Source organism: Sabethes cyaneus, chromosome 2 (assembly GCF_943734655.1).
Source record: "Sabethes cyaneus chromosome 2, idSabCyanKW18_F2, whole genome shotgun sequence".
NCBI lineage: Eukaryota > Metazoa > Arthropoda > Insecta > Diptera > Culicidae > Sabethes > Sabethes cyaneus.
In genome coordinates this window covers 91,200,096-91,227,615 of record NC_071354.1, presented here as the reverse complement: position 1 = coordinate 91,227,615, position 27,520 = coordinate 91,200,096, and the positions used below count along the sequence as shown (strand labels likewise).

The 27,520-nt window shown below is 42.4% G+C and overlaps 1 long non-coding RNA gene across 1 annotated transcript in view; it reads left to right on the top strand.

Annotated features, from left to right (window-relative positions):
- Positions 1–229: 229 nt before the first annotated feature.
- The window catches only part of LOC128737365 (uncharacterized), a 248,422-nt gene continuing 221,131 nt past the window's right edge, over positions 230–27,520 (top strand). Inside the window, exon 1 of the long non-coding RNA XR_008412032.1 lies at positions 230–939. This is a non-coding gene — a long non-coding RNA (uncharacterized LOC128737365). The remainder of the gene's footprint in view (positions 940–27,520) is intronic.

The window sequence follows — 27,520 nt, the reverse complement described above, 5'->3', positions numbered from 1 at the left end:
ATTGGACCCCGTTCAACTTGGTTGCCCGAGAGAAGTGCGAAAACGGCCAGCCGTTAATAATTAATAAAATACTAATGAGACGTATTTGGCCGCAGACAAGTAGCGAAATATGCAGGCGTGAAAGCCATAGCGACACTTTAGGCTGATAACTACCGGTTTGCCAGCAAAAGTGTTAAGTTGTGTCTCTGTGTATGAGTTTGTGTGCGCGCGTGTTAAGCCCAGTTGAACTGGAACAAACCAGTGACAGTTGACTAAGTCACGATTATCACGTGTTGATGTGGAAAAGAGTGGCCGCTGGCTTGCCTGTGCAGAATTTAAATAGAGTAATTAATGCGCGAGGATAAGGAAAGGTAAAAAATTGCAGTAAATCTTGCTGCCGCGGACATAGGGATCATATTACAGTCAGTTGGTAGTTTGACTCTCTGTCTAGCCCTGTCCGTAAGCCAGCCAAACCCGGCTAGGAAAAGGGGTCATTAAAGAAGTTCAGTATTTACAAGTGCAAGTGCAAGTGAGCGGAAGAGTTGTTACGGCCGACTGGCAGCAAGATACCCCCAGAACTAGGGCTTGGCCTTCTGGATTATGCTGTTTAGTGAGTACCCGCCGCGCGCTGACAACGCGTCGCCTTGAATGGTGTGACTTGTAGAGTTCTAGTTTTCAATAAGGCTGGTGCGCGACTAGATTAGCAGTGATTGTGTGGCACCGAGTGGCGTTCTATTCCGTGTCGTGCCCCTGGAACCACGGTGCTTGCTGATAAGTGACTGTCGTTGTTGTGGCTGCTGTCCGGCTCCGTAGGCTGTGTAAGGTAGCACAAACGGTGGACACCACTCGTCAGTACCGGTTGCTGCTGAGTCTGCTGCCCCACCGAGGCGTCCTTCCAGCCCACAAAGGAGAAGGATTATCATTTTGATACGGTGTACTGGAATTTTAATGGTTTACATGGTAAGTCCTTGTTGATTTAGAATACGTAATTAAATAATGGATTATAACGTTAGATTTACCAATGTGGTGTGGTGGTGATTTGAGCTTGAAAATTTATTCGCGAAGTTGCACGGATAGGAAAGGTTACATGTTGCTGAGAAAATGTTGTATGTAATGGTTTAAATCCGGCTCACTCAGTTGGATGATCTATTGAGAACGAGAACTACGTTGACCTACCCGGATGGAATAATACTGTGGGAGAATTTCAAACTAAACTATCAAAGAACCTAAATCCAAATGCATATTATTATTAAGATGCAACTTCTGTAAAACAACAAATTTTACAAAACATAATGATCATAATGAATGAACGAAAGGCGTGATGATGTTCTCCATGAACTCTTCCATTATCCACCAATTTTCGAAAGGGAATCAAAAGCCACTCGTTGCTGCCAATTGCATTGCTGAAGATCGCTGCACACGTCGTCGTCGTCGTAATAGCAACAACATCAACAACCAGCAACAACATGTCAGCGCCCTTTCGCTTCAATAACTGAAAGGAGTGTAACTGGCGAGCGGTGCGATCAGTAGCATGCATCATCCGTAACTGCAACGAGCTGCAGGCTGAAAATGGACGCGAATCATCGTTACGGTACCTACCTAACTATGCACTTCCTTGCCAGTCAAAACGTGACGAATTTGTGGAGAACGAATGGAAACGCACGGTGAATTGATATTCTACATACCAACTGCAATTATCGCAATCCAAGAGATTTATGCTCATAAGCAGCTATTGGTTAGCTCGTCACTATGAACCCTATTAACGGGGCTACTGTTGCTGCTGGTAGTAGCGGGTAACAGAGAACAGATTGGTTCCTCGTTATAGAATGTCGATAAAATTTCTAGAGAAAGTACATGAAAGGCCTAACAGCAAATTGCAGAGACTGTCGTTAAAGCAGGGATCAAATCGCTGAGACGGTTAAGCTCAACACTGTCTGGTTATAGGCAAATAACTGCTAGGATTGTTTTAGCTATGTGATAACAAGTAACGAACCCGTTTCCACTAATGATGCAGGCATCCATGGCTAATGGTGGAAAAAATTTAAACTTTGGATTTGATGTTTTTTCGATTGGAAAAAAATGCCCGCTGCTTCCCTATGACTAAATATGGGTCATTCCATCTCAAGAGATCACACCGGCTGTAATCGACCATCACCGATTTCGCATTCTTCACATTCCAATGTCTCTAAACTAAATGGATGTAGAGTTATGCCAATATACTTTTTTAATTGAGTTTTGAACGCGCAATTGAAACATGTTATCTTACATGTGCTCCCTATTATCAAAAGTTAACTCAAAGACGGTCTGTTGTAAAGTTTATCTGCCGGTCACCCGTTTGCTGGTGTCGCTGCGGGTAGATATTGCGCAACCGCATTAGGGGAATTGTGTATAATGTGCCCCCCTAAGAATAAATGGATATATCTCTGTTATGCTTCCCCAAATTAACGTGACAACTACGAATATATGTTGGTATTTAAGCTGACAACCAATTGCAATTGTTTATTTCATTTAGTATTGTATATGCAAGGAATTATTTAATAAAAGCACCTAAATGTTGTGTTTCTCGTCTGCGCGGGGTAAAATGCCCCACCTGCAGTATAATACGCCCAATGCGGTAATTTGAGTATTTCGACCAGTGACAGACCAACTCTATTTTGTAGAAAGTAAAACTATTTCCTTTGTTTCAAAATATCGTATTTTTGTTAAAAATAAACCTAGTTTCGGCCTTCTCGTGAACTTTTTCTTTTCTGCATGGGGCACATTATACTGCAGCTGTGGCATTTTGCACCGCGTAGTCGAATTACCTGGAATTTGGACGTTGGATATAAATTATTCCCATCACGGTTACTCTACAATACTAATTGAATTAAATAAGGGCAATTGACTTCAACTTAGATCTGTTTACCTATGTTTATAGCCACATTTGCAAGGGGGGCAAATTGCACCACCGCAAGTGGGGCATATTGGCCTGCTTTTACTTATTTGAAAAAATATTAAATGCTAAAGCAAATCAAGCGTTTCATACCGTCATTTTTGGCAGGGATGTCTTTTTGAAGTTCACTTTACGGAATCGAATCGCAACAACCGGTTATTTACAGATATTAACAGGAAAATAGCTTATGGAAATGACGCCTAAAGTTACATCGGAAGCTGCACAAAAACAAATTTATTTTTGTTTTGTTTTTACAGCATGTGACAACTGTCATACTTGCATAGTAGGCTAGTTCCATCAGATACTATGGTTTCTGGGTGGTTTTGCATTTTAATTTCGCTTGTTTATAGAAAACTGAAGGGGTGGCACATTGGCCAGGGGGGCCACGTTATACCCAATTCCCCTAGATGTTTGCTTTCCTTAGCCTTTTATCCAGCAACTCCTATCCCTTACTTCTCGTGGTACCAGCCGGAATACGAGCAGCCTTAGGGGAGATCGGATAACAAACCCCGATGGAAACTAAGGTCGAATACCGACAAGGAAAGACGCCCTGAGCGTAAGAACGAAGAATAGCCGTGTCAGCCTTGAGCGTCTGTTCCCATGTCAGGGGTGACTCTTAATGGCGATTGATGATTCTTCAATCATGTGAGAGGTTATACTCCAGGTTAGGAGTGGAGCATCTGACCCGAAACGGGCTGCTAAAGAAGATAAATTCTGTTAAGGTGGACGACATGTTGGTGATTACACCGAGCCAGGAGGAGTACAGTAACTTGATATCGTACCTGGAGAAACGTTTTACTCTAGCGTTTCTTGGAGATGTGAAGCTATTTCTGGGAATCCAAATTGAACGCACTAAGAAGGGATTTGCGTTAAGCCAGGAAACCTACATCAAGTAGCTAACTAGTCGATTCGGTTTGGATGATGCGAATCCTTCAAAAGTGCCGATGGTGCCAGGTTTTATCCAGAAGCAGGAGCAGAGTGATGAACTACCACCCAAGGATAAATACCAAAATTTAATCGGAGGTCTGCTATATGTCGCAGTCAAGCAATCGAAAATCGAATACCGGCTTCCTGTTTCAGCTTGGCGGAGCACCAATTGCACGGGCAGTACGGAAACTGTTTTAATAAACTCATTCTTAGTTGCGCATTCAGTTCAAGCAGGTGTGTTTTTCTTGCTTTCTCAAGTGGAAACGGAAGTGAATGGGCCCATAACCTGCTAGAGGTTGTAACTGTAAAAGGGTAAAACCCGTCATCAACTGACTTGGGCTGGCCCGCAAGGGTTATGTTACTTATTGTGTGTGTGTGTGTGTGTGTGTGTGTGTGTGTGTGTGTGTGTGTGTGTGTGTGTGTGTGTGTGTGTGTGTGTGTGTGTGTGTGTGTGTGTGTGTGTGTGTGTGTGTGTGTGTGTGTGTGTGTGTGTGTGTGTGTGTGTGTGTGTGTGTGTGTGTGTGTGTGTGTGTGTGTGTGTGTGTGTGTGTGTGTGTGTGTGTGTGTGTGTGTGTGTGTGTGTGTGTGTGTGTGTGTGTGTGTGTGTGTGTGTGTGTGTGTGTGTGTGTGTGTTTTAATGCAAAATCTCACGTTTGCGTCTTGGCTTCAAAATAAGTATGCATTCACGCTAACGCGACACACGCCCGCCAAGCCTAACGACCTAACTAGTGGTTTGAGCGTCGGTCCTTGGTGCTTAGTCAGTCTGGCGTCGGTTGGGAATCCTCTCCCTTCACTCACTTTGCTGATTTTTAAGATTTTACTTCACAGACTTTCTCTTTTCACTAAGAGTACACTTTAACTTGCCGAAATTTTTGTAACGACTTCACGGCGACTTCAGACCAAATGAGCCCGATTTAAAGCCACGTCTGTGAGTTTAAATTTTTGAATCCGTTACGCGCCATTTCATATTAAGCCAAGAGAGATGTTGACCGTGCTGACCGTTGTATTCATGGGAAGAATTGGGGGTTATTTGTAAATGTTGTATTGTTGAGAAGTGTTCTGGTGCTATAAAAAACCTATAAATTTCCCTATAGTTCAACTTGCCAAATTATTATTTGTAACTTTGCGTATAATTGCTATTATTAAACCGCAAAGGTTACAAGGTATTAGAATATGGGAAACGTAGGTACTTTCTCGTGAAACTATAAACCCGTGTGGTTTCTAGTAGTTAACAGAACGGAATGAATAAATGTTTTATTTCAATTATCTTCACAGAATAATTGAGCGGCAGTGTTGCTGATTTAATAGATTACACAGTCGTTGCTCTTCGAACGCAGGGGTTCAACCGGTTGAACAAAAATAAGAAACATGGTATCTCAGCACTAAAACTAAGATGACAGCCCCATCACGAGATTCGGTAGAGTGGCCCTAGTAAGGCAACCTATCAAAATCAAATTAGTACGGAATTTCAAAAAAATACAGATCGGAATATTCGGCATCGACTTACGCAACAAAATTAGGACGACGAATGATAACTTGGTAGGGTAATTGCAAATCGCTGAATTTCGCAGCTGGCGGGAGGGTGCTGCTCGAACAACTTGAGCCCTACAAACTCAGCATCGTCACTCTGCAGAAAATTTGTCGTAAAGGAAAGAAGTTATGGAAGATTCGCGGCAGAAAGGCCCAGTTTTATCAAAGCGGTGGCACTACCTACGAACTGGGAATGGGTTTTGTAGTGTTGGTTGGAATGCAGGATCGCGTGATATATTGGGAGGCGATCAACGCAAAAATGTGTTTATTGAGGATGAAGGGCCGCTTCATCGATTACAGCATTAACAACACGCGCTTCCCGGACGTAAATAGATCCGACGATGATAAGGAAGCGTTCTACGCGCAGCTGGAGCCAACGAGGTGTTCGTCACGGAATGTCAAGATCATCATCGGAGATATAATCGGGAATACGAATGTCCAAGTATGCATAAACCGCCGTATGTATAAATATAACTAGAACTGTATAGATGTATAGATATAACTAGTGATGGTTAGGATGCGCCCAAAACTTTCCGTTGTGAAAAACATTCGGTACCGACGACAGTCTCGGTTAAATCTCGCATGGCTGAAGCAGCCAGACGTCGCCGCCAACTACAGAATCAGAGGAACGATTGGATTGACTGTGAGTATAGGAGAGTGATGAATGAGGAGAATGCTGCGCGGGTGGCCAAGATACACAATATCACATGTCACAACCTGGAAAGACACAAGCAGTAAAAGATGCAGCGAAACCAAGCTTTCCGGGAGAAAAAACTTTACCTGGAAAAGCAGAAGTATGCGGAATTGGAGCGATTGCATCGTTCTCAGGAAACGCGAAAGTTTTATCAGAAGCTGCGCGGATCCCGCAAAGGCTTTATGCCGCGAGCCGAAATGTGTCGGGATAAGAATGCCAGTATTTTATAGATGATTATGAGGTGACCGAAAGGTGGAAGCAGCGCTTCGATGAACACCTGAATGGCGCCCAGGCGGAGAACCATGGCGGCGGGAGAAAGTGCTCTGCTGACGTTGCGACCAACGAAACTAAAGAATAATAAAACTAAAAAATAATAATTCAGCTGGGAAAGATGGCATCGGAGCGGAGCTTATTAAAATGGGACCGGAAAAGCTGGTCACTCGTAAACAGCTGCCAATTGTTAGTATTTGAGAGACAGAACAGTTACCGGAACAGGAGTGGAAAGATGAGGTTATCTGCCCGATCTACAAGAAGTGCGACAAGTTGAACTATGAGAACTATCGAGCGATCACCGTTCTCAATGGGGCCTACAAAGTGCTGTCCCAAATCATTCTCCGACGTCTAACCACAACTGCGAACAGATTTGTGGGAGTTTTTTGAACCAACATCGTTGAAATACGGTCGACAACCGATCAAATATTTACACTGCGGCAGATCCACTAAAAGGGCCGTGAATACAGAATTCTTACGCACCATTTGTTCTTGGACTTCAAAGCCGCTTGTGATACCATCGATCGAAAAGAGCTATGACAAATCATAGACGAGAACAGGTTCCCCAGGAAGCTCAGCATACTGATACAATCTACGATGGATGGTCCACTGTGTGATGCTGTTTACGGATCTCGGGTGGATTGTCGAATTCATTCGAATCACACAGAGAGTCCAACCACGTGTTTTTTGTCTTGACCTAGAAATGAGGTCAGGGATATACAATTCATATTTTTTGAAACGGTAGTTCTTTTACAATTGACGAAGGGGCGGTAGAAGAAATGCACCTTCCAGCATTGGATAAAAGGTAGGAATCACAACGATTGCTGGTTAAGCGTAGCTACAAATAAACCCCCCGCCCCCCTTCGCTCTTTCATCTTCATTCTAAAATTTTCATCACTTTCTTATACCGCCCCTTCGTCAATTGTAAAAAAAACTACCGTTTCACATAGAGAGCTTCGTCACGGTGATGGTTTTATGACCCGAGCGATTATCACCACGCTGGGCACAATCTTCAACAACTCCAGTCAATTCGTCTGCTTTACTGATGACATGGAAAATATCGGTAGAACATCTCTGGCGGTGGCTGAACAGTACATGAGATTATAACGTGAAGCAGAAAAGATTAGTTTAGAGGTAAATACGTTTAAAACAAAGTACATGCTGACCGGCGGAACCAAGACCGACCAAAGCTGCTTGGGCAGTAGTGTATCGATCAACAGAGTTGTGTTAGACGAAGTTGGCTCACTAGTAATACCGGAAAATGACACCAGTAGTGAGATTCATAGGCGTATTGTCAGCGGTAGTCATGCTTACTATGGGCTTCATAAGCAATTGCAGTCGAACAGACTTAACCTTCGTACAAAGTGCACCTCATACAAGATGCTGATTAGACCGATTGTCCTCTACGGGCATGGAACGTGGACAATGCTCGAGGTGGACCTGCGAGTACTAGGAGTCTGCGCGGCGGGTGCAAAGAACGATCTCCGGCGGCGTACAGGAGAACGGAGTATGGAGGCAGAGAAACTTTGTTCATTAGGCTTTGTCTTAGAACGGCAAGCCAGCTAAGTAAGCAAGTAAAACCAACAGAGTTGCCGGTAAAGATCGTCTACCACCAAAGCTTTATAAACATGGCCGAGATTGGATGGAAGGATTGGTCTCATCTACAAAAAGGATGCACATATTCTCCTAGATTCTTTTACGCCAGCTGTGATGGATGGTACAGAGTTTCTTAGGGAATTATCATGTGGGAAGCATGGAGGCTTGCACAACTACAGACCAAATTTTTACCATCCGACCGATCTTGTTGAAATATCGGGAGTACAATGTATCCACACGTTGCATCTTTATTGCCTTCAATGCAGTTTACAGATGACAGATAATGCACAAACTCTGTTCTCCGGACACGCTAGATTTCGAACCCCTTCGAGACGCGGCGACAGTTGAGACATGGTGACGGCCTAACCGGCATACGGTTTAGCATCGCTCTTGAGGTGGTGATCCGACGAGTGGACATCGACTCGAGAGGCACGATTTTTACTAAAGGTAAGCCACTGCCAGGTTCTTCTTCTTCTTAAGCATAGAGCCGGGGTGGCTCGTGCTGTTTCAAGCACTCGTCTCCATTCAACTCAGTCTTGGGACACTCGTCGCCAATTTTCAGAAGTCGCAAGTTGCTTTCGACCTAGTCGAGCCATCGTGCACGTTGGGCCCCCCTGTTCCTGGTGCCGGTGGGGTTGTTGAAGAGGACTATTTTCGTCGCACTGTCGTCCGGCATCCTTACGACGCCAGCCCACCGTAGCCTACTAACTTTCGCTAGATGTACGATGGGAGTCTTCCCTCGCAGTGCCTGTAGCTCGTGATTCATGCGCCTCCACCACTCTCCGCTTTCAGTTTGTACTCCGCCAAATATCGTTCGCAGCACTTTCTGCTCAAACACGGCAAGGGCGCGTATGTCCTCCGTGAGCAGCGTTGCGGCTTCAAGTCCATAAAGAACTACCGGTCTAATAAGGGTTTTGTACATTGTTAGCTTCGTGCGGCGGCGTACGCTTCCTGATCGTAGCGTTTTACGAAGGACAAATTAGGCCCGATTTCCCGCTTGGATGCGCCGCTGGATCTCCTTAGGAAATTTAGGAAAAAACTATAGTTAGATAACTTTACACAATAAATGTTGAGTGCAACCCTGTACCAACATCACCGGTTGCTAGAGTAATGCTACGCTAGCAACATTATTTGTTACCTTAGTAACCTAATTTGTTAATAATTTGTAATAAAGAGAAAAACTTTTCATTCGTTACCAGTTGCTCAAACATACAAGAAGCAGTTTTCAATTCCTCCGAAATCTATTCCGGTCCAGACTCAATTCCCGCGAACAGGTTATGGGCCCAGAGCGTAATCCGGAAAAGATAAGGAAAATTCGAAGATTTTGAAGCGAAGCAGTTCATTAGAAAATCTTGAAGATGGAATTAACGAGAATAGCGAAGTTGAACAACGGTAATTATCCTGCGTGGTCCTTCTCGGTCCAAGCATTGTTGCGGCGGGAACAGTTGTGGAAGTATGTTGAACCAGGGACTCCACCGGAACCGTTAACTGACGCCTGGAAGGATGGCGACGAACGGGCACTAGCTACAATTCAGCTGATGGTGGAAGAGGGCCAGTTCGGTATAATCCGAGCCAAAACTACGGCAAGAGCAACATGGACGGCGCTAAAGGAGAAGCACAATAAAACTTCTTTAGGCCAAAAGGTAACGTTATTGAAGCAGATTACTAACCAGAATTACAAAGAAGGCGAAAACATTGATTTGTATCTCGCGGAAATCGAGAAGTATTATGCTCGGTTGGAAAATTCCGGATTCGAAATGACGGAATGTCTCAAGGTTGCTTTGATTTTGAGAGGGTTGCCAGAGTCGTTCGATCCGCTGACTATAGCGTTAGAAGCTCGAAACGAGGAGGAACTGACGCTTGAAATGGTGAAGGTGAAACTCGTTGATCTAGCAGAGAAGCTGAGTAAGCAGAAAAGGGAATCGGAAGAGCAGGTGTTAAAAATCGGCACCAATCAACACAAAAATCTTATCTGCTACAACTGCGGTAAACCAGGACATCGGAAGCGGAACTGCAAGGTGGCGTTAGCGGAAAGAGGTGACAAGAAAAAGCCGAAAGAAAAGGCTAAAACAGTGCGCGAAAACGGCCAAAAAGAGTCGTTCACGTTTATGGTTCGAAATAGTGAAACAGTTTCAAATGCGTGGGTGATTGATTCGGGCGCGACTGCTCATTTGGCAAACAATATCGAATCGTTCGTGCGTTTAGATAAAAGTGTGCATCCTGTAATTTCAACGGCCGATGGCAAACCGCTTCGTACCAAAGGTGTAGGCGACTGTACGATCCAATGCGTTAATGAGGTTGGAGAACAAATCACCGTAACTCTGACAGATGTTATTTATGCTCCCGACCTGGAAGGCAATCTTATATCGGTTACAAAATTGGTGAAGAAAGGTGTTTGTGCCAGATTTAATGCAAATCGCTGTGAATTGATGTTCAATGGCAAGATTATAGCTATGGCGAACAGAGTTGGTGGTCTTTATCGGTTGAAGTTGTACGGTGAAAAGGAAACACTGCTGATGGTGGAGCAGTCTCGACACAACGAGGATTGCCAGCATCTTTGGCATAGAAGGCTTGGGCATAGAGATCCAGACGTGCTTAGTGAAATTGAACGCAAAAGCTTAGCTTCCGGTATGAAGGTAAGAAAGTGTGGTATAGTTCAAACCTGCGAATGCTGTGTCGAAGGGAAAATGGCGCGGCCCCCATTCCCGCTGGCAGGAGAGAAGAGGTCTGTGGATGTACTTGACATTGTCCATACAGATGTGGCTGGTCCTATGACTTTGACGCCTGGAGGTTGCAAATACTACATGATAATGATTGATGATCATAGTCGTTATACGGTGGTGTATTTCCTCAAAGAGAAGTCCGACGTAGCAGATAAAATGCAGAATATATACGATTCACTCAGAATCAGTTTGGTAAAAAGCCAAAGGTTATCCGGTCAGATAGAGGAGGAGAGTATACATCCAATGCTCTTCGTCAGTTCTACAAAGAGGAAGGTATCAAAGCCGAATGCACTGCTGGATATGCTCCGCAGCAGAACGGAGTCGCTGAGCGAAAAAACAGGACCTTGAATGAGATGGCTCTTTGCAAGGGCGCGTATGTCCTCCGTGAGCAGCGTTGCGGCTTCAAGTCCATAAAGAACTACCGGTCTAATAAGGGTTTTGTACATTGTTAGCTTCGTGCGGCGGCGTACGCTTCCTGATCGTAGCGTTTTACGAAGGACAAATTAGGCCCGATTTCCCGCTTGGATGCGCCGCTGGATCTCCTTAGGAAATTTAGGAAAAAACTATAGTTAGATAACTTTACACAATAAATGTTGAGTGCAACCCTGTACCAACATCACCGGTTGCTAGAGTAATGCTACGCTAGCAACATTATTTGTTACCTTAGTAACCTAATTTGTTAATAATTTGTAATAAAGAGAAAAACTTTTCATTCGTTACCAGTTGCTCGAACATACAAGAAGCAGTTTTCAATTCCTCCGAAATCTATTCCGGTCCAGACTCAATTCCCGCGAACAATAAAAACTTGAGAGTAATTTTTATATGCATCACAACTTAAAGTTCCCATGCATCAATGTACATTTAATTTTAATATGCCAAGGAAATAAAATCGTCGAATAATTGCCGGGGGCTATAGGCCCCCCTAGAAATGAGCGCTAGTTCCGCCAATGGTTGTTGTCCACGGTCACCAGCGATCCCAAATACACGAACTCCTCTACCACTTCTAGTTCGTCGCCGTCAACGGTTACCGTCCGTGGGAGACGCGCGTTTGGTTCCTTTGAGCCTCTTCCTTTCATGTATTTGGTCTTCGACGCATTTATTTTTAGCCCAATTCTCCTAGACTCCGCTTTCATTTTGGCGTAGATTGCCTCCGCCGTCGCAAAGTTCCTGGCTATGATATCGAAGTCATCTGCAAAGCCTAGAAGTTGGCTACCCTTGGTAAAAATCGTGCCTCTCGTTTCGATGCCCGCTCGTCGGATCACCCCTTTAAGAGCGATGTTGAACAGCATGCAGGATAAACCGTCACCTTGTCTCAACCCTCGCCGCGTCTCGAAGGGACTCGAGAGTGTCCCAGAGATGCGTACAAAACACATCAGTCGATCCAATGTAACTCTGATCAGTCGTGTCAGTTTGTCCGGAAAACCGTGTTCGTGCATTATCTGCCATAGCTTGTCTCGATCGACTGTATCGTATGTGATGCTTGGGCACGTTGTACTTCCGATATTTCTGTAAAATCTGTCGGATAGTAAAAATTTGGTCCGTAGTTGCGCGAGCCTCCATGAAACTCGCCTGATAGTTCCCTACGAAATCTTGTGCTATCGGTGCTACCGGCGTAACAGGATCTGGGAGAGTACCTTGTAGGCGGTGTTTACCAGCGTAGTACCGCGATAGTTGCAGCAGTCTAGCCGATCACCCTTTTTGTAGATGGGACAAACCACTCCTTCCATCCATTCCTCCGGTAGCTTTTCCTCCTCCCAAATCCTCGAAATAACCCAGTGTAGAGCCTTTGCTAGCGCTTCTCCGCCATGATTATAAAGCTCTGCCGGTAGGCGGTCCTTCCCAGCGGCTTTATTGGTCTTCAGCAGCCCTATTTCTCGTTTGACGTCTTGGAGATGCGACTTCGCCATTGAGGTGTTCATTGAAAAACTGCTTCCAACTGTCGACCACCTCGCGCACGTTTGTGATTAGATTTCCTCCCTCGTCCATACACATGTTAGCTTTCGGTGTGTAGCCCTTCCGAGTTTGGTTCACCTTCTCATAAAACTTGCGCGTGTCATCAGCTCGGAACAGTTGTTCTAATTCTTCACGATCTCTGTCCTCCTTTTAGCCAGGTATTTGGCCAGGTTTTCCCTAGTTGCAACACTTAGATAATTTTTCCAAGCAGTTTTTCCCCTCCACCGCTTGTTGGGATTCCCCATCAAACCAATCATTTTGTGTACTCTGAGCGTACGTTCGTGATGATAGAGAAAAACCGGCCTCTACGTGATCAATTTGGTTCATTGTACGCTGGTCAGGTGATCTCCAGGTGGCTTTATGGATTTCCTTGCGCGAGAAAAAGGTGCTTCGGATCACCAGGCCTCGAGAAGTTGCGAAGTTTATACATCGTTGACCGTTATCGTTTGTGTCGGTGTGCAGGCTATGGGGTTCTATCACCGGTCTATACATTTCTTCCCTACCGTAGAGCTGGGTGTTCATATCCCCGATGACGATCTTGATGTCCCGTGACGAGCAGCTGTCGTACGTTGCCTCCAGCCTCGCGTAGAACGCTTCTTTCTCATCGTCGGGTCTACCCTCGTGCGGGCAGTAAACTGTAAAACTGGGCCTTTCCGCCACGGATCTTCCATACCTTCTCTCCTTGGCGACACATTTCCTGCAGAACTACGATGCCGAGTTTGCGGGGTTCAAGCTGTTCAATCAACACCCGCTCGCAACCTGCGAAATTTAGCGATTTGCAGTTCTAAGTACCGAGTCTCCATTCGTCGTCCTTGTTCCGTCGCCTAGGTCGATGCCGAATATTCCGTTCCGAATTTGCTTGAATTTTATTAGTGATTTACTTTAGGTGTGTAGCCGTACTGGGGCAGCACTACCGAGTCTCGCGATGGGGCTGCCATCTTATAGTGCCGAGACTCACTATACCTCCTTCCCGGATCTCTATATGCGCACTTCTGCAGCATATGCGCATTAAATTTTATCGTGTATATTTGTCTTACTTATCATAGATAAACTCTACGCGCTAACCGAAATTTCGCATATCGATAAAAGCCGGAGAATTGTCAGAAACAAACATGTGCCATGAACAAATCCCAATAAAAATAGAATTCTTTTGATATCAAAAGACTGAATTTAGCGCTGCGGCAATTAGTGTTATTAAGATTACTGACTTTTCAGATATCCTTTAATCGTTTTAACATAAGTTTTCATACATTACATACCTTCAACGGCATTAAGTATCGAGTAGTGGCTAATAGCTTCCTTGTCTATCGTTAGTCTAGCTATGTAAAATTGTATTGGAAAGTGCTTCGTTTGACAAACCGGCTTTTATTTTAATTTTCAAGCTTCACAATGATGCTATTAACTACGGAAATCTAATGAACACATATGATATTTCGCCACATTTTGAATATTCATTGTGAACGAAGCTGGTAGGTAAAGTCATACTCGACTACTTTCAAAACACACCACTCTTAAAGTATGTGATGAAAAGAAATACGGGTTCGAAATGCTGCATATGATGCAAAATACCACTTGTAAATAATGTGGTTACAGAGTTGAGCGACCAAAAGGAAAAAATAAATTTAATAGCACTCAAAGCGTATCCCTCTCGAAATTTGCTTTTTATAATACCTTCTGCATCAAATCCAATAAAATCATACGCACTCAAGTAAAATCTTAGCGACTAAAACCAAGCACCATTGTAAGTTTGTGCCATTTATTCGGATCAAGCATATAAATTAATAAAAAGCTCTAAAAACCTGAAAACCCTAGTGCATCATTGCAGCAGCTTAGAGAGCTTAAGCAAACCTCTATCGTTACTATAAAACTTGCACCGCCTGGATATCAAACTTGTACCAAGCAATTATAATTGCAGCTTCCTATTCGCCTCATAATTAAACGAAAATAAAAACTAAAAGTGTCGCTCTGCAACTGCAGATGCAAGCAGTCTTCTAGCCCCATCCATCAAGCCGCATACATATATCTCGCAACGTTATCTAAATCGTACATATTCGCAATCGCGTGGTGCCGCCTGGTCAGTTAGTTAGTAAGTTGGTTAGTTAGTTAGTTAGTTAGTTGGACACATCCAAAAGCTAAATCGTTAGCTTCTAGCGGTGGCACCAGTCGCTAACTTCGGTCAACCACCACCAACGTTTGTGCAATGGTAATTATTTTAACGTTTAATGACACTGGATAATAAGCGTGGAGCCCCCGGGCTGCAGCGTGCAACACGTTTCGTGGCTTTTCTCCCTTCGCGCGGCCAAAGAGGAAATAAAGGCCAAAATGATGGATAAATTTACGGGTTTGAATCGGTTCGATTATGCTGTCATTGGCCGCAATAAGCTGGTTCCGCTGAAACTCTGATCCCTGGTTACTCTGAAAATTTTGTCACCTAAAATTACCTTAAAAAGTCAAATTCGTTTTGTATTTCGTGAAGAACTATGAACTATGAAATTTCTGCACATCATTTAGTTACGAAATCGGTAACCTTTTTAATTTATTCGAAATTAACGGTCTATATTTATCACAGTATAAAATAATGAAACCTGAGCAACTGCGAGTTAATTTTAATTAAATAATAGCGAAATATACCATAATACACTAGGACACAAAGGTTCAATTCACACCGTCTTTTTCTTTCACAAAAAGTGTTGAAAGATTTATTTGCACTAACTACCGTCGCTATTGACCGACCGCCGCGTCGGTTCGCATGAAAGTCTTCCATCTCTCTCAGATTTACTTTCAATTTTTTCACTTGTTGGTTGCTAACAAACCAAATAGACGAACATGAAACAATATAAATGTTACGGTGGTACAATAAAGTTACTGTCGTTCTTTTATTTCCTCTGACATACGCAACATTAATTGATGATTTGATACATCGGTTTATGAGTTGACTTTTTCTTTTTTCCCTAAAACATATTGCTGCTATTTTTACTATCCTGTGTTTTATGGAACCCAACAACAGTAGGAACAGATTAATTGGTAGGTAGTACCATCATAAAAATGTCAATATTAATTATGCAGCGGCACTGAAACCATCACCAGCTGTGTCGTTTAAACTGCGAATTTGACGCTAATCATGACAAGGTTTATGACTCGTCAGTGTTTATTTTAAACCGCTGCCAATTGCTAATGAAAGCAATTGATTAAAAAAAGGAAAGTCCGCGGAAGGCCATGGGAAAATATTTTCAAACCGTTGTTACAAACGTTCCTGCCTTTAATTTACTTTCATTAAAATCAGAGTTATTACATTATGTTGTTAACTAAATTTATAGCGATCGTAAACAGTTGTAGGGAACTGTCAACACTCCGAAGTAGGTATGCTACAAATTGCGTGTGCCTTTACATTCGTCAATGGTTCACAACTACAATCCATAAGTAAGCATCCAATTGTGGTATGGCGACTATAATTAACTATTTGTAAACGATTCATAGACTCGCCGGATCTGAGCGTGTAATTTGGAGGACGAACACCAACAGTTATTTGATCTTTTGAACAGTAACTTAATTTGTTGTAACTGCCTTTTACTAGACCAAACTAACGGTGACCTGCTGTAAAGAATTACGATCAATATTTACGAAATTCTCATAACTTGACAAGTGGCGCAACCAACAGTACTACCAACAACAAACGCAGCAATAAACGGTAGTAAAAGGGTTACCGTTCACATATGTTCTCTCCCCTTTCGCGTTCAGTCGGTGAGTTCAAGTGCCAAGCGCACCGTTCACTTTCATTAGAAGCTTGCTCGGTCAGATCAGACGACTCGTCCTCCTCCGTCCTGGTCCATTAGGTCAGCTGGTCAATCAATAGTGCCTATGCCGATGGCGTTACAAGTACACTCGTTACAAACGACGCCGGATACAATGCCCGAGCCGAGCTATACGACAGCGGTTGACCGATACTAAGGCAGAGTAGATCGATCAGTGAAATAAGGTAATAAAACCGCGGTTTTAATACTTTTATATCAAAGCATTTAGTGCAAAATAAGGCAATGAAACGGTCGGTTTTATTTTAGGTCAGTAGTGGTTATACAAGCATGGGAAGCACGTTAGTTTTGAAAGGTAGCTTTAGATAAATGATTTAATTTAACTTTCTCTTTTCTATTCTCCATCCTGTCCTTCGATTTAGTTTTCTTTGTGTTCTATTTTCTTGTTATTTTTTTCTCTTTTTCTGTTTTCGTGTTTCTGTCTTTCTGCACTTGTTTTATTAAATTTTTCTGTCCTTCGGTTTTCGTCATCGTCCTCGTGTCAGTGTGGGACGCTAAACAGTGCAGTCACGATGGTCCTTCGGCGACACAGAGGGTTGGTGCAGGCCTTACAAGCCATCCGTAAAATATAAAATATACCAGTACAGGAAGCAAATAATGTAAATAAGGACCGGCAACGAAAAAGCACTAAAGATTGGAAGCTTGGAACATGGAACTGCAAGTCTCTCAATATTCTGCGAAATATACGCATCCTTTCCGACTTAGTTCGATATTGTAGCGCTGCAGGAGATATGATGGAAAGGGTACACTGGGTACAGCTCTTTATCGCGATGGGCGATGCGCAGCTTAAACGACAATACGACAACTGCCCAAGACGTGACGTCAAAATCGTCATCGAAAACCTTAACGCCCAGATTAGCCAGGAGGAAAAATTCAGACCGGTTATTGGAAGGTTCAGCGCACACCCGCTTACGAACGAAAACGGCCATTGACTTCGCCGTCTTGAAAAATATGGCCATACAAAGTACCTACTCCCGGCATAACTTCCCATATCGGTACACCTGGAGATCACAACAACAGTCGGACTCGCAAAGCCTCTTCTTGGATATCAGCGATGGTAGAACCAGTCGTGGCGCAAACATGGATTCTGACCACCACCTCTTGATGGTTAAAGTGCGCCAAAAGACTTTCCGTTGTTACCAACATTCGGTGCCGTCGCCCGCTACGGTACAATCTGGAACGACTCAAGTTACCTGAGGTCGCTACTGAGTACGCGCAACGCCTTGAGGCTGAGCTGCCGGGTGAGGGAGAGCTAAACGAAGCCCCTCTCGAGGACTTCGCAGCGGAAGGTACCATTGGGTTTGCTGAGTGGGGTCGACGTAACGACTGGCTCGACGAGGAATGCCAGAAGATGTTAGATGAGAAGAATGCAGCGCGGGCATCGATGCTGCAGCAGGGGACCCATCAAAACGTGGAACGATGTAGACAGAAACGAAGACAGCAAACCCGGTTTTACCTGGATAAGAAGCGCCGCCTGGAAGAAATGGAGTGCGAGGACATGGATCTGCCGTACCGTTCTCATAAAACGCGTATATTTTACAAGAAACTGAACGCAAATCCTGCAAAGGCTTTGTGCCGCGAGCTGAAACATGTCGAGATAAAGACGGAGGGATTTTGTCGAACAACACGACATTGTCGAAAGGACGTTCCAGGCGGTTTCTGAGCAGTATACCCAACTAAAAGGTGAAACAGTAAAGGTTGGATTGGTGGTGAATACGTCTAAACCAAGTACCTTTTAGCAGGAGGAACCGAGCGCGATCGAGCTCGCATAGGCTATAACGTTTGCATTAAAAAAATGGACTTTTTTCGGATGGTGATAAAAAAAACTAAGCTAATTAAGTGTGATAAATTTCCCATGGAAGGTTATTATAATAGTTTACTTGCAAACAAACTCTATAGCTCTATCAGTCCAGCTCTAACCATGATGACGAAAACAGTGAAGCTACTCCGTTCAGAAGTGTGCACGTCCAAAGAACGGTACCCCGCCGCGTCGAAAACGGACAACGTGCGGCACTTTGTGGACGCTGGATACGTCCGTTGCGGCATCCACAACATCTTGACACTATTGGACAACAATCAGAGCATCGAAAGAAAGCCCGGCTCTGGACGGCAGACGACCCTGAGCGACAAGAACCTGTGAAGGATGTTTAAGAGGAAGGCCGAGGGGAAAGTGGCTACATCGCTGCGTGCGCTTGGTCCGGAGATCGGTGCAACCGACAAAACAGTGAAAAAGTACCTGATGAACATGGACATACGTATTAGGAAGCGACATGTCCCGTCCAGTGGTCTTGGAGCTGCAGGCAGCGGCAGCGGTTAAATAAGATGGTCAAGACGATTTTTCCGGCGAATCGCGATGTGGCGGTGGTGATGGACGACGAGACCTATCTCACCCTGGATGGCAACGACTGACAGGGCACTTATTATTTTACTTCCCCCACGAAGGAAGTGAGTTCCGACTCCGAAGTGAACTTCATTTGACACACCAAGTTCCCCATAAAGGTGCTGCTGTAACTGACAATCAGCGTGACGCTCTTCTTTCGCTCCGGACTAGCCGTGAACGGGGAATTTTATAGTATAAAGTGCCTGTTGCGGCAGAAAGTCGCATTGTAATATTCCCTGGCAGTTAGCTTCTATTGTCCTGCCGAATCTAGTCACTAAAAACTATTGTCCGTTAGACCGAACGGAATACGCAAGAGCTATTGTTCTGAATGTGGAAGAAATATATTTACTACAAAGTGTATAAAAGGCGTTCAATAAATAGCAATCAGTATCCAGTGCACTAGCAGCCGCCGCCGCTGGCAGATGGCACGTCTCTAGACATCTTGTTTTATTTTGCTGTGTCCTGTGTGAAGAAGCCAGTCCCGTTAGGAACCAGCCTACCCTAACGACGATCCCGAACAGTGTCTGCCGGAAGTTGCATCGTTCTTTTAGAAATACTATAAGGGCGAATACGTGGTGTTCTGGCCAGATCTGGCGTCGGCCCACTACTCGAAGCGATCATTGGAGGATATGGAGCGGCTGGTACCCAAGACGGCAAACCCGCCCAGCGTCTCCCAGCTGCATCCCATAGAGAATTTCTGGACAAACCTGAAGCGTAAGATCTACTCCAACAATTTTGTCTCGAAAACTGAGGAGGAATTGATAAATAAAACGAAGAAATAACTCAAAAACAAGCTTGTTTTATCACCATCCGAAAAAAGATCTTTTTTTTTAATGCAAACGTTAGTGTGGTAGTCGATGGGGATGAGTTCGAGGTGGTGGACGAATTTGTAAACCACGGATGATGACGTCGGGTAAGAACTGCAGCAGGGATATACGTAGACGCATTCTTGCCGGAAGTCGTGCTTACTACGGACTCCACAAAACCCTAAGGTCTGGTAAGCTTTATCCTCGTACCAAATGTATCATGTTCAAAACGCTAATAAGACCCGTAGTCCTCGACGCAGAGGTGCGCAGCGTTCTCGATGGTTAGACCAAGTGAAGCAGGGCCTGTAAAAAGTGGGACAGTCGAGAAATTGGTGAAGCGGGCGTGCAGGTCAATTCCTGAGCGACATCGCACTAGTATAAGTAAGTCTTTCGGTTTTACTGCTTTTCGGTTCGTCTCTTTGTATTCTCTGGTTTCCCGTTTTTCTGTTTTTTTTCTGCTATTTAGTATGATAAAATTTCAATGAATGCAAATAGAAAACAGAAAAACAGAAAACAGAAAACAGAAAACAGAAAACAGAAAACAGAAAACAGAAAACAGAAAACAGAAAACAGAAAACAGAAAACAGAAAACAGAAAACAGAAAACAGAAAACAGAAAACAGAAAACAGAAAACAGAAAACAGAAAACAGAAAACAGAAAACAGAAAACAGAAAACAGAAAACAGAAAACAGAAAACAGAAAACGGAAAACGGAAAACAGAAAACAGAAAACAGAAAACAGAAAACAGAAAACAGAAAACAGAAAACAGAAAACAGAAAACAGAAAACAGAAAACACAAAACAGAAAACAGAAAACAGAAAACAGAAAACAGAAAACAGAAAGTCAAAATCATCCAAAAACTTGGAAGTCAAAAACCGATAATCAGCAAACGAAAATCGACAATCAAAAATCGCAAACGATTATCAAAATTCGATAAACGAAAACAAAATCGATAATCTAAATGAAATCAAAGTTCGAAAATCGACAATTGAAAATCGAAAATCAATAATCTAAAATCGGAATACCAAAGATCAAAAATCGAAAATCGGAAGTTGTAAATTGGGAGTCAAAAAATTGCAAGTCAAAACCCGATATTAATCGGCAAACGTAAATCGACAATCAAGAATCAAAAATCGAAAACGATTATCAAAAACCGATGAACGAAAACGAAATCGATAATCGAAATCAAATCAAAGATCGAAAATCGACAATTGAAAATTGAAAGTTGAAAGTTGAAAATTGAAAATTGAAAATTGAAAATTGAAAATTGAAAATTGAAAATTGAAAATTGAAAATTGAAAATTGAAAATTGAAAATTGAAAATTGAAAATTGAAAATTGAAAATTGAAAATTGAAAATTGAAAATTGAAAATTGAAAATTGAAAATTGAAAATTGAAAATTGAAAATTGAAAATTGAAAATTGAAAATTGAAAATTGAAAATTGAAAATTGAAAATTGAAAATTGAAAATTGAAAATTGAAAATTGAAAATTGAAAATTGAAAATTGAAAATTGAAAATTGAAAATTGAAAATTGAAAATTGAAAATTGAAAATTGAAAATTGAAAATTGAAAATTGAAAATTGAAAATTGAAAATTGAAAATTGAAAATTGAAAATTGAAAATTGAAAATTGAAAATTGAAAATTGAAAATTGAAAATTGAAAATTGAAAATTGAAAATTGAAAATTGAAAATTGAAAATTGAAAATTGAAAATTGAAAATTGAAAATTGAAAATTGAAAATTGAAAATTGAAAATTGAAAATTGAAAATTGAAAATTGAAAATTGAAAATTGAAAATTGAAAATTGAAAATTGAAAATTGAAAATTGAAAATTGAAAATTGAAAATTGAAAATTGAAAATTGAAAATTGAAAATTGAAAATTGAAAATTGAAAATTGAAAATTGAAAATTGAAAATTGAAAATTGAAAATTGAAAATTGAAAATTGAAAATTGAAAATTGAAAATTGAAAATTGAAAATTGAAAATTGAAAATTGAAAATTGAAAATTGAAAATTGAAAATTGAAAATTGAAAATTGAAAATTGAAAATTGAAAATTGAAAATTGAAAATTGAAAATTGAAAATTGAAAATTGAAAATTGAAAATTGAAAATTGAAAATTGAAAATTGAAAATTGAAAATTGAAAATTGAAAATTGAAAATTGAAAATTGAAAATTGAAAATTGAAAATTGAAGATTGGAAATTGAAAATTGAAAATTGAAAATAGTAAATCTCTAATGCGGATCACGGATATCGAACTTTGTCAACGTTGTGATAGAAAAAGCGACTCAGCATGAAGTGCGCAAATTATGTGCTTGGAAACACACAAACAGGCCTCGGACATGCGACCAAAGCCATCGGCTATGCTGCGAGATTGATTTTACGAGATAGACACCGAGTGTTTCTCCCGGTACGAGAGCAAGTTACGGGCATCAACCTGGCAGCTCCTTCGCAGTAGAGATGAATTGGAAGGTAGGACTATTATTAATTAAATAAAATCAAATTACATTAATCAAAAGTGTGTCTTTAATTCATACACTTTATATAGATTAAAATCGATAGACTTCCAAAGGCGTAACCACTTTGCGGACCGGTTGTTATTGCTCTTTTCGGTCTACCGGGGCCAACTGGCTGAGCTAGGGAGCAAGCGTCTATTCGCCTCTATCATCTACTAGTATGTAGTCTTAGTCGTTACGACTGATTCACGATTTGGATGCTGCCACAACTGAATTTACGAGCGAACGGTGTAAAGTTTTGGTTATTCTTCCAGCACGAAAGTAATGCTGCTTTGAGCTATTATACCAAGAATAATGATGCTATGTTTATTCAAAAGCCGTCAAACGTTTGAAAGAATACAAGCTCGCCAAAGGAAAAAATTCTATCGGTATCGTAAAACAACTGATATTGACTTCTTGAAGTCTTTTGTAAAATGTGGTTACATTTTCAGTCCAAGGACTGCCAATGGCATCCACCGATCTATACGGAACAAATTATGATGACCATGTAATTGCATAATTACACGCACAGCAACGAACACGCGGAACCTCCGAGAGTGCGATGCAACTTTTCCTAGCCTGTTTCAAAGCCTGGTGGGTCGGTATTGCCACGGCGCGACGGTGGAGCGGACGTTCACATTAATGTCGAAGATCGAAGCTTTCAGATTTTAGAAAGGAATCTCAACTTCAACCCGTACGCCCAGGCGATGATGAGTCGTGTGCTTATTGGCGAAGGAAAAAAGTGAAAGAAAGGCCGCACTTCATGCACCTCTGTGAGAGGAGCTTTGCTTAGATCTATACTTTGCGCCGCTGCTGGCAGACGGTTTTGTCTAGTGCCCCGGCGAGGCTCAGGAATGGAACGAATTTCATGTCCAATCAAGTATAAAATTTGGCCTCTGCAGTGACAAATTGGCAGTAGGTCGTCTGGGTAGATTTATGTAAACACCAGCGAGACCTTGAATCTGTATCTCCAGCGTATGTAGCGGTCCCAGTCGCCCATTTCAGTTGATTTATTGATTCACATATCCATGCCGAAAGGTTTTTATTCTCTTGTGTGTGCTTCGGCAGTAATGGATTCCGGTGATCGCGCCTAAACTGAAATTATTACCCTTCAGTCGGGTCTGCTCTTTCGGAATCGGTTAAGTATCTCGAAAAGCTTTTCATTATACCGGAACCCGCTCGTACATTATCCATTGACAAGTTTTGCTCGATCGCGCACGGTACTTCGATTTGCATCAAACAAACACAAATAGATATGATTTATGCTTCACCTAATATAAACGCGTTCAATTCACCCTTGCTGAAGTTTTAATTTACATACGAACTCATGCCGTCCTGTTATTCACCGACTGAAACCGCACAATAGAAAGGCTGGGTATTTGGATTTAAAACAAAGCGCGAAACCTGACGCGGTCCCAAATGTGTACTACTACACAGGCTAGATCGTACTACGATCGATCTAGCAAGTGAGATTTCTAACACACCTTGGCTACCACGGCCGTTGTAATTGTATTACATCTGGAGATAAAATGAATTTTTGTACAAAAAGAACTATTCCCTACTAGTGAATAGTCTTAATTGCAAACAAATCCTAATTATACCAAACAATATGATTCTAATGTAGCTGAAAATCACCTGTTATGATCAAACACACAACATACAATGGAGATAACCACTTTTGTGTAACTACAAAGAACTCCTCCCTCAAACAAAGAATCGAGCAATATCGATTGTATGGCAATCTAATATTAAACACTAGAGTCGGGTTTCTCACGGCTATAGTTTTTCAAATTTAATACAAGCAGACTAGCAAGCTATTATATTGCTTGTAAAACAACGAGCATAATGAGAAATAAACTTCATAGAATAGAACTACAAGGTTTATAGCATTTACAAATTGGAACCAATTGCTGTCAAGCAACGAACAAACGTAATTGACTTTAATGCTCAATTCAGCGGAGTGTAGTAAAACTAGCTAAACTCGAAGGTTATTAGAACTGTTTGTAGAGTATGAAATTTTTAAATTAGAACTACTTGTAGAGTATGAAACTGTTTAATTAATATTCTCAATTTAAAGAATTTGCCTTATTGATAAGAGGCCACTTGATTTGTAATCGGTTTGAGATTAGTTCTAAAGCTTTTGTGGGTTCCAAGAGCACCACCTTGGTTTTATTAGTAGTTGTTTTGATTTGATCATCAAAACTGGTAATAGTGTGCAATAAAAGTAAAATTGCTGCTTCGAGATCTTTTTCTTGTATTCAAGGAGCAGAATTAAATTACATTAGCATTGAAGAAATGGTCTTAATTCGTTGTTAGAGCCAATACTATGCCTGTAATTTACATGGAAAAGAGGTTTTGCCTCTTTTGGTTAAAGATAGGCCTGAAAAATATTTCCACTTTATAACTTATTGAACGTCTTATACTTCTTATTTATTGCCAGGAGTTTTGACCTTTTTTAAAAATATTTCCTTAAAATTGAAAAAATTTAAAGAGTGCATGTAGGAGGAAACAATGACATGTAAATATACAATGTACAGTACTTTACATTTATGGACCCGAATGACTTTAAGTTAAAAGGTCCTTAATAAAACCATCATCATCATCATCATTTATTGCCAGAGAAAACGATCAAAATAATAATTAACATATCTCAACTATTATTGAAGTTTTTTAACCCTTGGACAATGTTAAGTTCTGGCATCCAAATTTGGATATTATTTTGCTAAATAGGGTGCGGGATGTCTTCATCTGTGGCATCTCTTCGTCCACGTTCCCGTCTCAGAGACATTGAAAAAGCATTACAACTAACTCAGAACGATCTGCATTTAAACTATACGCCAACCTCGTGCTTTGCCTTGAACTTCTAATGAGGTCAGCCACATAATTAATTTAGTATAATGGTAGTTTTTTTTTACATTAGACAGAAGATCGGTAAAAGAAAGTAATGGAACAAAGGTGTTAATAGTGCCCAAACAGAAGGGGATAAGGCGTGAAAGGGAAAGAGCGGAAGGGGATTGAGCCGAAATGTATCGGGATAATGGTAGTACAGTAGGATTTCGAACCGAGCGGACATCAATATCAATACAATCTTCAACAGATTTAGTCAAATCATCTGCTTTTCCGAAAACATGGATATTGTCTGCCGAACATCTGCGGTGGTATAATAGTACACCAGACTAAACCACAATGTAGAGAAGATTGGGTATAAGTTAAATACGTCTAAAACGAAGTACGTTACGAAGGGTTACAAATTAATGCGCTGAAAACCAAATATATGGTGGGAAGAGGCTCCCGAGAAAGTAACGTTTGCCTCCCACGGACAGTGACTATTGACGGCGATGAACTGGAAGTGGTTGATGAGTTCGTATATTTGGGCTCTCTGGTCACCGCCGTCAATAATACGAGTAAGGAGATCCAACAACGCATTCAAGGAGCATACGCCGCCGCACAAAGCTGACGATGTACAAAACGCTAATCAGACCGGTAGTCCTCTACGGACTTGAGACAGTAACTTTACTTACGGAAGACATACGTGCACTTGTCGTTTTTGAACGAAAGGTGTTGCGGACTATTTTTGGCGGAGTACAGACGGAAAGCGGAGAGTGGCGGAGGCGTATGAATCACGAGCTACAGGCACTGCTCGGAGAGATTCCCATAGTACACCTGGCGAAAGTTGGGAGACTACGGTGGGCCGGCCACGTCGCAAGGATGCCGGACGACTGTGTAGTGAAATCCGTTCTCTTCAAGAACCCCACCGGCACCAGGAATAGAGGGGCTCAACGTGCTAGATGGCTCGACCAGGTTGAAGCCGACTTGCGTGTGTCGAGACGCGCAACGAATTGGCGACGAGTAGCCCAAGATCGAGTACAATGGAGAGGAATTCTTGATACAGCAAGAGCCACCCCGGCTCTCGGCTAAATACGTAACTAAGTAAGTAAGTCTAAAACGAAGTACATATTGGTGCGGTACCATGGCCAAACGTTAACGCTTAGGTAGTAGTGTAACGATCGCTGGCGATGAATTAGAGGTAATTGACGTATTTGGTGCAAAGATGGTGTTTGTTTCAAATTCGGTAAGAACAAGGTGGATGGTAAAAGGCAACGTAATGAGCACCAGAACCTCACGGTCTATTTTATACATGCAGCTATAAAATAGATCCCACCGAGGCCTTCAGCCTTTTATTCAGCAACTGCTATCCCTACCACCTGGTGGTACCGTCCGGGATACGTTCCTTAGTGGAAATTGGGTAACCGGTGGAAACCAGTGTCGTATGCGAACACGAAAAGAGGCATTCATGCGAATGCTGAGTGTAAACTCTCCGCCTGCAAATGGTGGATCTCGGTAGAAGCATGTTTGTATGAACCTGGAAATACTGAGAACCAGAGAATTGGGAATTCATGGTTATAACGTAAAAACGTGAATGTATGAAAACTTAATCGAAGGTGTCATGCGACTCGTACCGAGAGATGAAAGGTGGGGAGTCTATAAATACTTAGCCACGAACGGGGCCTTTGTAGTACCATAATATGCCCAGTAATCTACACGATTCTACAGAACCGCGCGCAAATAGTCGAACAAAAAAGGAATAGCTGAAGGAAATCTTCAACCCCGTCCGCGACTCGCTGTGCGGGGGACCTTCAGTCCGTTCACTGATCCTGAGTTCACCAAAAGGGAGTGTGGAGAACGGTACGGATAATCTTCCCGATCCCGCCGTCTCGTGTTGCGCACCCCCTTGAGCAGATTAAGCGGCAACGGTCGACGGAGACTGTGTCTCCAAACACCAGCGCAAAAGATCCAAGCACTAAATGACCTGGTGTGCGCAAAAATAAAGGGCCGTCTGCGCCCAAACCCTAAACAGAGGTTTCGTATGGTGAGGGTGAGGTGGTGGATGCCTCCAGCATCGCAATCACGTGGAGTGATCTCCAGTCATACGACCAAAGTACAAGAGCTGCCAGTTCATGAACGGCTGGAAACTACGGTACCAACCATCAAGTCGTGGGATGAAGCGCTGCTACGAACATATACCTCCCAAGGCCCCTTGTGTTCATGGGGTATTTCTCAGCGTGGATACCTCGAGCGAGAGGATCCTCCGTCTGCTCCAAATCAGAACGACGGCTTTCTACGCAAACGTGGCGAGTACTTCGTCGCAGTGTGACAGGGAACACCATCTGATCTGGGAAAGTAGGCAATTTAAGAAGGCGTTCACGCCACTGGCAGCCGTCTGTTAGTTTTCGAGCCTAACGACTCTGCCAAGGACGGTAAAACACAAATATAGCGCAATGTTGCGAATCGGTCGAGAAATTAACGATGCCACACGTGAAAGAGTATGAGAAACATAGCATTCAACACTTACACCGCACACGCAGGCGTAAAAGAAACAGCCGCCGTTGCTGAGTGTAGACATTCTGCTACCCACATACTCGC